This window comes from Salvelinus alpinus, chromosome 3, assembly GCF_045679555.1.
Source record: "Salvelinus alpinus chromosome 3, SLU_Salpinus.1, whole genome shotgun sequence".
In the NCBI taxonomy this organism is placed as follows: domain Eukaryota; kingdom Metazoa; phylum Chordata; class Actinopteri; order Salmoniformes; family Salmonidae; genus Salvelinus; species Salvelinus alpinus.
In genome coordinates, this window is record NC_092088.1 from 109,920,976 (window position 1) to 109,933,902 (window position 12,927).

Here is a 12,927-nt window from a genome sequence, read left to right on the forward strand (position 1 = left end):
AAGGTCCCTGGTTTGAAACCGGGTGGAAAACGTGCTTTCTTTCATAAATGCCTTATTTTGGAAATTCAAATACCTTGCAAAAACCACATGCAGCGATTTCTGTAATGTAGTGGTTATCACATTCGCTTCACACGCGAAAGGTCCCCGGTTCGAAACCGGGTGGAAACAGTGCTCTTTGACACATTCAGTAAGAACTGTATTTATAACAGATAATAATATTTTGGAAATTCAAATACATGCAGTGAATAGCAGTAAAATTTGGTTTAGTACTTGCAAAAATCACATGCGGCAGTTTCTGTAGTGTAGTGGTTATCACGTTCGCTTTACACGCGAAAGGTCCCCGGTTCGAAACCGGGTGGAAACAGTGCTCTTTGACACATTCAGTAAGAACTGTATTTATAACAGTGAATAGTTGCTTTCATAAATGCCTTATTTTGGAAATTCAAAGACATGCAGTGAATATCAGTAAAATTTGGTTTAGTCCTTGCAAAAATCACATGCAGCAGTTTCTGTAGTGTAGTGGTTATCACGTTCGCTTAACATGCGAAAGGTCCCCGGTTCGAAACCGGTTGGAAACAGTGCATTCTTTCATAAATGCCTTATTTTGGAAATTCAAATAAATGATGTGAATATCAGTAAAATTTGGTTTAGTACTTGCAAAAACCGCATGCAGCAGTTTCTGTAGTGTAGTGGTTATCACATTCGCTTCACACGCGAAAGGTCCCCGGTTCGAAACCGGGTGGAAACAGTGCTCTTTGACACATTCAGTAAGAACTGTATTTATAACAGTGAATAGTTGCTTTCATAAATGCCTTATTTTGGAAATTCAAAGACATGCAGTGAATATCAGTAAAATTTGGTTTAGACCTTGCAAAAACCACATGCAGCAGTTTCTGTAGTGTAGTGGTTATCACGTTCGCTTAACACGCGAAAGGTCCCCGGTTCGAAATAGGGTGGAAACAGTGCATTCTTTCATAAATGCCTTATTTTGGAAATTCAAATACATGCAGTGAATATCAGTAAAATTTGGTTTAGTCCTTGCAAAAATCACATGAAGTAGTTTCTGTAGTGTAGTGGTTATCACATTTGCTTCACACGCGAAAGGTCCCCGGTTCGAAACCGGGTGGAAACAGTGCTCTTTGACACATTCAGTAAGAACTGTATTTATAACAGATAATAATATTTTGGAAATTCAAATACATGCAGTGAATAGCAGTAAAATTTGGTTTAGTCCTTGCAAAAATCACATGCGGCAGTTTCTGTAGTGTAGTGGTTATCACGTTCGCTTTACACGCGAAAGGTCCCCGGTTCGAAACCGGGTGGAAACAGTGCTCTTTGACACATTCAGTAAGAACTGAATTTATAACAGTGAATAGTTGCTTTCATAAATGCCTTATTTTGGAAATTCAAATAAATGATGTGAATATCAGTAAAATTTGGTTTAGTCCTTGCAAAAATCACATGCAGCAGTTTCTGTAGTGTAGTGGTTTCCACGTTCGCTTAACACGCGAAAGGTACCTGGTTTGAAACCGGGTGGAAAAAGTGCTTTCTTTCATAAATGCCTTATTTTGGAAATTCAAATACATGCAGTGAATATCAGTAAAATTTGGTTTAGTCCTTGCAAAAACCACATGAAGCAGTTTCTGTAGTGTAGTGGTTATCACATTCGCTTCACACACGAAAGGTCCCCGGTTCGAAACCGGGTGGAAACAGTGCTCTTTGACACATTCAGTAAGAACTGTATTTATAACAGATAATAATATTTTGGAAATTCAAATACATGCAGTGAATAGCAGTAAAATTTGGTTTAGTCCTTGCAAAAATCACATGCGGCAGTTTCTGTAGTGTAGTGGTTATCACATTCGCTTCACACGCGAAAGGTCCCCGGTTCGAAACCGGGTGGAAACAGTGCTCTTTGACACATTCAGTAAGAACTGTATTTATAACAGATAATAATATTTTGGAAATTCAAATACATGCAGTGAATATCAGTAAAATTTGGTTTAGTCCTTGCAAAAACCACACGAAGCAGTTTCTGTAGTGTAGTGGTTATCACATTTGCTTCACAAGCGAAAGGTCCCCGGTTCGAAACCGGGTGGAAACAGTGCTCTTTGACACATTCAGTAAGAACTGTATTTATAACAGTGAATAGTTGCTTTCATAAATGCCTTATTTTGGAAATTCAAATAAATGATGTGAATATCAGTAAAATTTGGTTTAGTCCTTGCAAAAATCACATGCGGCAGTTTCTGTAGTGTAGTGGTTATCACGTTCGCTTAACACGCGAAAGGTCCCTGGTTTGAAACCGGGTGGTAAAAGTGCTTTCTTTCATAAATGCCTTATATTGGAAATTCAAATACATGCAGTGAATATCAGTAAAATTTGGTTTAGTCCTTGCAAAAACCACATGCAGCGATTTCTGTAATGTAGTGATCATCACATTCGCTTCACACGCGAAAGGTCCCCGGTTCGAAACCTGGGTGGAAACAGTGCCCTTTGACACATTCAGTAAGAACTGTATTTATAACAGTGAATAGTTGCTTTCATAAATGCCTTATTTTGGAAATTCAAATAAATGATGTGAATATCAGTAAAATTTGGTTTAGTCCTTGCAAAAATCACATGCGGCAGTTTCTGTAGTGTAGTGGTTATCACGTTCGCTTTACACGCGAAAGGTCCCCGGTTCGAAACCGTGTGGAAACAATGCTCTTTGACACATTCAGTAAGAACTGTATTTATAACAGTGAATACTTGCTTTCATAAATGCCTTATTTTGGAAATTCAAAGACATGCAGTGAATATCAGTAAAATTTGGTTTAGTCCTTGCAAAAACCACATGAAGCAGTTTCTGTAGTGTAGTGGTTATCACATTCGCTTCACACGCGAAAGGTCCCCGGTTAGAAACCGGGTGGAAACAGTGCTCTTTGACACATTCAGTAAGAACTGTATTTATAACAGATAATAATATTTTGGAAATTCAAATACATGCAGTGAATATCAGTAAAATTTGGTTTAGTCCTTGCAAAAACCACATGCAGTAGTTTCTGTAGTGTATTGGTTATCACATTCGCTTTACATGCGAAAGGTCCCCGGTTCGAAACTGGGTGGAAACACTGCTCTTTGACATATTCAGTAAGAACTGTATTTATAACAGTGAATAGTTGCTTTCATAAATGCCTTATTTTGGAAATTCAAATACATGCAGTCAATATCAGTAAAATTTGGTTTAGTCCTTGCAAAAACCACATGCAGCAGTTTCTGTAGTGTAGTGGTTATCACATTTGCTTCACACGCTAAAGGTCCCCGGTTCGAAACCGGGTGGAAACAGTGCTCTTTGACACATTCAGTAAGAACTGTATTTATAACAGAGAATAATAATATTTTGGAAATTCAAATACATGCAGTGAATAGCAGTAAAATTTGGTTTAGTCCTTGCAAAAATCACATGCGGCAGTTTCTGTAGTGTAGTGGTTATTCCGTTTGCTTTCCACGCGAAAGGTCCCCGGTTCGAAACCGGGTGGAAACAGTGCATTCTTTCATAAATGCCTTATTTTGGAAATTCAAATTCATGCAGTGAATATCAGTAAAATTTGGTTTAGTCCTTGCGAAAATCACAAGCAGCAGTTTCTGTAGTGTAGTGGTTATCACGTTCGCTTAACACGCGAAAGATCCCCGTTTCGAAACTGGGTGGAAACAGTGCTCTTTGACACATTCAGTAAGAACTGTATTTATAACAGAGAATAGTTGCTTTCATAAATGCCTTATTTTGGAAATTCAAAGACATGCAGTGAATATCAGTAAAATTTGGTTTAGTCCTTGCAAAAACCACATGCAGTAGTTTCTGTAGTGTATTGGTTATCACATTCGCTTTACATGCGAAAGGTCCCCGGTTCGAAACTTGGTGGAAACAGTGCTCTTTGACACATTCAGTAAGAACTGTATTTATAACAGTGAATAGTTGCTTTCATAAATGCCTTATTTTGGAAATTCAAATAAATGATGTGAATATCAGTAAAATTTGGTTTAGTCCTTGCAAAAACCACATGCAGCAGTTTCTGTAGTGTAGTGGTTATCACATTCGCTTCACACGCGAAAGGTCCCCGGGTGGAAACAGTGCTCTTTGACACATTCAGTAAGAACTGTATTTATAACAGTGAATAGTTGCTTTCATAAATGCCTTATTTTGGAAATTCAAAGACATGCAGTGAATATCAGTAAAATTTGGTTTAGTCCTTGCAAAAACCAAATGCAGCGATTTCTGTAGTGTAGTGGTTATCACATTCGCTTCACACGCAAAAGGTCCCCGGTTTGAAACCGGGTGGAAACAGTGCCCTTTGACACATTCAGTAAGAACTGTATTTATAACAGTGAATAGTTGCTTTCATAAATGCCTTATTTTGGAAAGTCAAATAAATGATGTGAATATCAGTAAAATTTGGTTTAGTCCTTGCAAAAACCACATGCAGCAGTTTTTGTAGTGTAGTGGTTATCACGTTCGCTTAACACGCGAAAGGTCCCTGGTTCAAAAACGGGTGGAAACAGTGCTCTTTGACACATTCAGTAAGAACTGTATTTATAACAGTGAATAGTTGCTTTCATAAATGCCTTATTTTGGAAATTCAAAGACATGCAGTGAATATCAGTAAAATTTGGTTTAGACCTTGCAAAACCTACATGCAGCAGTTTCTGTAGTGTAGTGGTTATCACATTTGCTTCACACGCGAAAGGTCCTCGGTTCAAAACAGGGTGGAAACAGTGCTCATTGACACATTCAGTAAGAACTGTATTTATAACAGTGAATAGTTGCTTTCATAAATGCCTTATTTTGGAAATTCAAAGACATGCAGTGAATATCAGTAAAATTTGGTTTAGTCCTTGCAAAAACCACATGCAGCAGTTTCTGTAGTGTAGTGGTTATCACGTTCGCTTAACACGCGAAAGGTCCCTGGTTTGAAACCGGTTGGAAAAAGTGCTTTCTTTCATAAATGCCTTATTTTGGAAATTCAAATACCTTGCAAAAACCACATGCAGCGATTTCTGTAATGTAGTGGTTATCACATTTGCTTCACACGCGAAAGGTCCCCGGTTCGAAACCGGGTGGAAACAGTGCTCTTTGACACATTCAGTAAGAACTGTATTTATAACAGATAATAATATTTTGGAAATTCAAATACATGCAGTGAATAGCAGTAAAATTTGGTTTAGTACTTGCAAAAATCACATGCGGCAGTTTCTGTAGTGTAGTGGTTATCACGTTCGCTTTACACGCGAAAGGTCCCCGGGTGGAAACAGTGTTCTTTGACACATTCAGTAAGAACTGTATTTATAACAGTGAATAGTTGCTTTCATAAATGCCTTATTTTGGAAATTCAAAGACATGCAGTGAATATCAGTAAAATTTGGTTTAGTCCTTGCAAAAATCACATGCAGTAGTTTCTGTAGTGTAGTGGTTATCACATTCGCTTCACACGCGAAAGGTCCCCGGTTCGAAACCGGGTGGGAACAGTGCTCTTTGACACATTCAGTAAGAACTGTATTTATAACAGATAATAATATTTTGGAAATTCAAATACATGCAGTGAATAGCAGTAAAATTTGGTTTAGTACTTGCAAAAATCACATGCGGCAGTTTCTGTAGTAAAGTGGTTATCACGTTCGCTTTACACGCGAAAGGTCCCCGGTTCGAAACCGGGTGGAAACAGTGCTCTTTGACACATTCAGTAAGAACTGTATTTATAACAGTGAATAGTTGCTTTCATAAATGCCTTATTTTGGAAATTCAAAGACATGCAGTGAATATCAGTAAAATTTGGTTCAGTCCTTGCAAAAATCACATGCAGTAGTTTCTGTAGTGTAGTGGTTATCACATTCGCTTCACACGCGAAAGGTCCCCGGTTCGAAACCGGGTGGGAACAGTGCTCTTTGACACATTCAGTAAGAACTGTATTTATAACAGATAATAATATTTTGGAAATTCAAATACATGCAGTGAATAGCAGTAAAATTTGGTTTAGTACTTGCAAAAATGACATGCGGCAGTTTCTGTAGTGTAGTGGTTATCACGTTCGCTTTACACGCGAAAGGTCCCTGGTTCGAAACCGGGTGGAAACAGTGCTCTTTGACACATTCAGTAAGAACTGTATTTATAACAGTGAATAGTTGCTTTCATAAATGCCTTATTTTGGAAATTCAAAGACATGCAGTGAATATCAGTAAAATTTGGTTTAGTCCTTGCAAAAACCACATGAAGCAGTTTCTGTAGTGTAGTGGTTATCACGTTCGCTTAACACGCGAAAGGTCCCTGGTTCGAAACCGGGTGGAAACAGTGCTCTTTGACACATTCAGTAAGAACTGTATTTATAACAGTAAATAGTTGCTTTCATAAATGCCTTATTTTGGAAATTCAAATAAATGATGTGAATATCAGTAAAATTTGGTTTAGTCCTTGCAAAAATCACATGCAGCAGTTTCTGTAGTGTAGTGGTTATCACGTTCGCTTAACACGCGAAAGGTCCCCGGTTCGAAACCGGGTGGAAACAGTGCATTCTTTCATAAATGCATTATTTTGGAAATTCAAATACATGCAGTGAATATCAGTAAAATTTGGTTTAGTCCTTGCAAAAACAACATGCAGCAGTTTCAGTAGTGTAGTGTTTATCACATTCGCTTCACAGGTGAAAGGTCCCCGGTTCGAAACCGGGTGGAAACAGTGCTCTTTGACACATTCAGTAAGAACTGTTTTTATAACAGTAAATAGTTGCTTTCATAAATGCCTTATTTTGGAAATTCAAATAAATGATGTGAATATCAGTAAAATTTGGTTTAGTCCTTGCAAAAATAACATGCAGCAGTTTCTGTAGTGTAGTGGTTATCACATTCGCTTCACACGCGAAAGGTCCCAGGTTTGAAACCGGGTGGAAACAGTGCTCTTTGACACATTCAGTAAGAACTGTATTTATAACAGTGAATAGTTGCTTTCATAAATGCCTTATTTTGGAAAGTCAAATAAATGATGTGAATATCAGTAAAATTTGGTTTAGTCCTTGCAAAAACCACATGCAGCAGTTTCTGTAGTGTAGTGGTTATCACGTTCGCTTAACACGCGAAAGGTCCCCGGTTCAAAAACGGGTGGAAACAGTGCTCTTTGACACATTCAGTAAGAACTGTATTTATAACAGTGAATAGTTGCTTTCATAAATGCCTTATTTTGGAAATTCAAAGACATGCAGTGAATATCAGTAAAATTTGGTTTAGACCTTGCAAAAACTACATGCAGCAGTTTCTGTAGTGTAGTGGTTATCACATTTGCTTCACACGCGAAAGGTCCTCGGTTCAAAACAGGGTGGAAACAGTGCTCATTGACACATTCAGTAAGAACTGTATTTATAACAGTGAATAGTTGCTTTCATAAATGCCTTATTTTGGAAATTCAAAGACATGCAGTGAATATCAGTAAAATTTGGTTTAGTCCTTGCAAAAACCACATGCAGCAGTTTCTGTAGTGTAGTGGTTATCACGTTCGCTTAACACGCGAAAGGTCCCTGGTTTGAAACCGGTTGGAAAAAGTGCTTTCTTTCATAAATGCCATATTTTGGAAATTCAAATACCTTGCAAAAACCACATGCAGCGATTTCTGTAATGTAGTGGTTATCACATTCGCTTCACACGCGAAAGGTCCCCGGTTCGAAACCGGGTGGAAACAGTGCTCTTTGACACATTCAGTAAGAACTGTATTTATAACAGTAAATAGTTGCTTTCATAAATGCCTTATTTTGGAAATTAAAATAAATTATGTGAATATCAGTAAAATTTGGTTTAGTCCTTGCAAAAATCACATGCAGTAGTTTCTGTAGTGTAGTGGTTATCACATTCGCTTCACACGCGAAAGGTCCCCGGTTTGAAACCGGGTGGAAACAGTGCTCTTTGACACATTCAGTAAGAACTGTATTTATAACAGTGAATAGTTGCTTTCATAATTGCCTTATTTTGGAAATTCAAAGACATGCAGTGAATATCAGTAAAATTTGGTTTAGTCCTTGCAAAAATCACATGCAGCAGTTTCTGTAGTGTAGTGGTTATCACGTTCGCTTAACACGCGAAAGGTCCCGGGTTCGAAATCGGGTGGAAACAGTGCATTCTTTCGTAAATGCCTTATTTTGGAAATTCAAATACATGCAGTGAATACCAGTAAAATTTGGTTTAGTCCTTGCAAAAATCACATGCAGCAGTGTCTGTAGAGTAGTGGTTATCACGTTTGCTTTACACGCGAAAGGTCCCTGGTTCGAAACCGGGTGGAAACAGTGCTCTTTGACACATTCAGTAAGAACTGTATTTATAACAGTAAATAGTTGCTTTCATAAATGCCTTATTTTGGAAATTCAAATAAATGATGTGAATATCAGTAAAATTTGGTTTAGTCCTTGCAAAAATCACATGCAGTAGTTTCTGTAGTGTAGTGGTTATCACATTCGCTTCACAGGCGAAAGGTCCCCGGTTCGAAACCGGGTGGAAACAGTGCTCTTTGACTTATTCAGTAAGAACTGTATTTATAACAGTAAATAGTTGCTTTCATAAATGCCTTATTTTGGAAATTCAAATAAATGATGTGAATATCAGTAAAATTTGGTTTAGTCCTTGCAAAAACCACATGCAGCAGTTTCTGTAGTGTAGTGGTTATCACATTTGCTTCACACGCGAAAGGTCCCCGGTTCGAAACCGGATGGAAACAGTGCTCTTTGACACATTCAGTAAGAACTGTATTAATAACAGTGAATAGTTGCTTTCATAAATGCCTTATTTTGGAAATTCAAATAAATGATGTGAATATCAGTAAAATTTGGTTTAGTCCTTGCAAAAATCACATGCAGTAGTTTCTGTAGTGTAGTGGTTATCACATTCGCTTCACACGCGAAAGGTCCCCGGTTCGAAACCGGGTGGGAACAGTGCTCTTTGACACATTCAGTAAGAACTGTATTTATAACAGATAATAATATTTTGGAAATTCAAATACATGCAGTGAATAGCAGTAAAATTTGGTTTAGTACTTGCAAAAATGACATGCGGCAGTTTCTGTAGTGTAGTGGTTATCACGTTCGCTTTACACGCGAAAGGTCCCCGGTTCGAAACCGGGTGGAAACAGTGCTCTTTGACACATTCAGTAAGAACTGTATTTATAACAGTGAATAGTTGCTTTCATAAATGCCTTATTTTGGAAATTCAAAGACATGCAGTGAATATCAGTAAAATTTGGTTTAGTCCTTGCAAAAACCACATGAAGCAGTTTCTGTAGTGTAGTGGTTATCACGTTCGCTTAACACGCGAAAGGTCCCTGGTTCGAAACCGGGTGGAAACAGTGCTCTTTGACACATTCAGTAAGAACTGTATTTATAACAGTAAATAGTTGCTTTCATAAATGCCTTATTTTGGAAATTCAAATAAATGATGTGAATATCAGTAAAATTTGGTTTAGTCCTTGCAAAAATCACATGCAGCAGTTTCTGTAGTGTAGTGGTTATCACGTTCGCTTAACACGCGAAAGGTCCCCGGTTCGAAACCGGGTGGAAACAGTGCATTCTTTCATAAATGCATTATTTTGGAAATTCAAATAAATGATGTGAATATCAGTAAAATTTGGTTTAGTCCTTGCAAAAGTCACATGCAGCAGTTTCTGTAGTGTAGTGGTTATCACGTTCGCTTAACACGCGAAAGGTCCCCGGTTCAAAAACGGGTGGAAACAGTGCTCTTTGACACATTCAGTAAGAACTGTATTTATAACAGTGAATAGTTGCTTTCATAAATGCCTTATTTTGGAAATTCAAAGACATGCAGTGAATATCAGTAAAATTTGGTTTAGACCTTGCAAAAACTACATGCAGCAGTTTCTGTAGTGTAGTGGTTATCACATTTGCTTCACACGCGAAAGGTCCTCGGTTCAAAACAGGGTGGAAACAGTGCTCATTGACACATTCAGTAAGAACTGTATTTATAACAGTGAATAGTTGCTTTCATAAATGCCTTATTTTGGAAATTCAAAGACATGCAGTGAATATCAGTAAAATTTGGTTTAGTCCTTGCAAAAACCACATGCAGCAGTTTCTGTAGTGTAGTGGTTATCACGTTCGCTTAACACGCGAAAGGTCCCTGGTTTGAAACCGGTTGGAAAAAGTGCTTTCTTTCATAAATGCCATATTTTGGAAATTCAAATACCTTGCAAAAACCACATGCAGCGATTTCTGTAATGTAGTGGTTATCACATTCGCTTCACACGCGAAAGGTCCCCGGTTCGAAACCGGGTGGAAACAGTGCTCTTTGACACATTCAGTAAGAACTGTATTTATAACAGTAAATAGTTGCTTTCATAAATGCCTTATTTTGGAAATTAAAATAAATTATGTGAATATCAGTAAAATTTGGTTTAGTCCTTGCAAAAATCACATGCAGTAGTTTCTGTAGTGTAGTGGTTATCACATTCGCTTCACACGCGAAAGGTCCCCGGTTTGAAACCGGGTGGAAACAGTGCTCTTTGACACATTCAGTAAGAACTGTATTTATAACAGTGAATAGTTGCTTTCATAATTGCATTATTTTGGAAATTCAAAGACATGCAGTGAATATCAGTAAAATTTGGTTTAGTCCTTGCAAAAATCACATGCAGCAGTTTCTGTAGTGTAGTGGTTATCACGTTCGCTTAACACGCGAAAGGTCCCGGGTTCGAAATCGGGTGGAAACAGTGCATTCTTTCGTAAATGCCTTATTTTGGAAATTCAAATACATGCAGTGAATACCAGTAAAATTTGGTTTAGTCCTTGCAAAAATCACATGCAGCAGTGTCTGTAGAGTAGTGGTTATCACGTTTGCTTTACACGCGAAAGGTCCCTGGTTCGAAACCGGGTGGAAACAGTGCTCTTTGACACATTCAGTAAGAACTGTATTTATAACAGTAAATAGTTGCTTTCATAAATGCCTAATTTTGGAAATTCAAATAAATGATGTGAATATCAGTAAAATTTGGTTTAGTCCTTGCAAAAATCACATGCAGTAGTTTCTGTAGTGTAGTGGTTATCACGTTCGCTTCACAGGCGAAAGGTCCCCGGTTCGAAACCGGGTGGAAACAGTGCTCTTTGACTTATTCAGTAAGAACTGTATTTATAACAGTAAATAGTTGCTTTCATAAATGCCTTATTTTGGAAATTCAAATAAATGATGTGAATATCAGTAAAATTTGGTTTAGTCCTTGCAAAAACCACATGCAGCAGTTTCTGTAGTGTAGTGGTTATCACATTTGCTTCACACGCGAAAGGTCCCCGGTTCGAAACCGGATGGAAACAGTGCTCTTTGACACATTCAGTAAGAACTGTATTTATAACAGTGAATAGTTGCTTTCATAAATGCCTTATTTTGGAAATTCAAATAAATGATGTGAATATCAGTAAAATTTGGTTTAGTCCTTGCAAAAACCACATGCAGCAGTTTCTGTAGTGTAGTGGTTATCACATTCGCTTCACACGCGAAAGGTCCCCGGGTGGAAACAGTGCTCTTTGACACATTCAGTAAGAACTGTATTTATAACAGTGAATAGTTGCTTTCATAAATGCCTTATTTTGGAAATTCAAAGACATGCAGTGAATATCAGTAAAATTTGGTCCTTGCAAAAATCACATGCAGCAGTTTCTGTAGTGTAGTGGTTATCACGTTCGCTTAACACGCAAAAGGTCCCTGGTTTGAAACAGGGTGGAAAAAGTGCTTTCTTTCATAAATGCCTTATTTTGGAAATTCAAATACATGCAGTGAATATCAGTAAAATTTGGTTTAGTCCTTGCAAAAACCAAATGCAGCGATTTCTGTAGTGTAGTGGTTATCACATTCGCTTCACATGCAAAAGGTCCCCGGTTTGAAACCGGGTGGAAACAGTGCTCTTTGACACATTCAGTAAGAACTGTATTTATAACAGTGAATAGTTGCTTTCATAAATGCCTTATTTTGGAAAGTCAAATAAATGATGTGAATATCAGTAAAATTTGGTTTAGTCCTTACAAAAACCACATGCAGCAGTTTCTGTAGTGTAGTGGTTATCACGTTCGCTTAACACGCGAAAGGTCCCCGGTTCAAAAACGGGTGGAAACAGTGCTCTTTGACACATTCAGTAAGAACTGTATTTATAACAGTGAATAGTTGCTTTCATAAATGCCTTATTTTGGAAATTCAAAGACATGCAGTGAATATCAGTAAAATTTGGTTTAGACCTTGCAAAACCTACATGCAGCAGTTTCTGTAGTGTAGTGGTTATCACATTTGCTTCACACGCGAAAGGTCCTCGGTTCAAAACAGGGTGGAAACAGTGCTCATTGACACATTCAGTAAGAACTGTATTTATAACAGTGAATAGTTGCTTTCATAAATGCCTTATTTTGGAAATTCAAAGACATGCAGTGAATATCAGTAAAATTTGGTTTAGTCCTTGCAAAAACCACATGCAGCAGTTTCTGTAGTGTAGTGGTTATCACGTTCGCTTAACACGCGAAAGGTCCCTGGTTTGAAACCGGTTTGAAAAAGTGCTTTCTTTCATAAATGCCTTATTTTGGAAATTCAAATACCTTGCAAAAACCACATGCAGCGATTTCTGTAATGTAGTGGTTATCACATTCGCTTCACACGCGAAAGGTCCCCGGTTCGAAACCGGGTGGAAACAGTGCTCTTTGACACATTCAGTAAGAACTGTATTTATAACAGATAATAATATTTTGGAAATTCAAATACATGCAGTGAATAGCAGTAAAATTTGGTTTAGTACTTGCAAAAATCACATGCGGCAGTTTCTGTAGTGTAGTGGTTATCACGTTCGCTTTACACGCGAAAGGTCCCCGGTTCGAAACCGGGTGGAAACAGTGTTCTTTGACACATTCAGTAAGAACTGTATTTATAACAGTG

The 12,927-nt window shown here is 37.8% G+C and overlaps 2 non-coding genes across 2 annotated transcripts; both read left to right on the forward strand.

Moving 5' to 3' along the window:
* The first annotated feature begins 6,466 nt into the window (after positions 1–6,466).
* trnav-aac (transfer RNA valine (anticodon AAC)) lies at positions 6,467–6,539 on the forward strand. Its single transcript has one exon. It is a non-coding gene; the product is annotated as a tRNA-Val (tRNA).
* Positions 6,540–9,493: 2,954 nt separating this feature from the next.
* On the forward strand, positions 9,494–9,566 carry trnav-aac (transfer RNA valine (anticodon AAC)). Its single transcript has one exon. It is a non-coding gene; the product is annotated as a tRNA-Val (tRNA).
* The last annotated feature ends 3,361 nt before the right edge of the window (positions 9,567–12,927 follow it).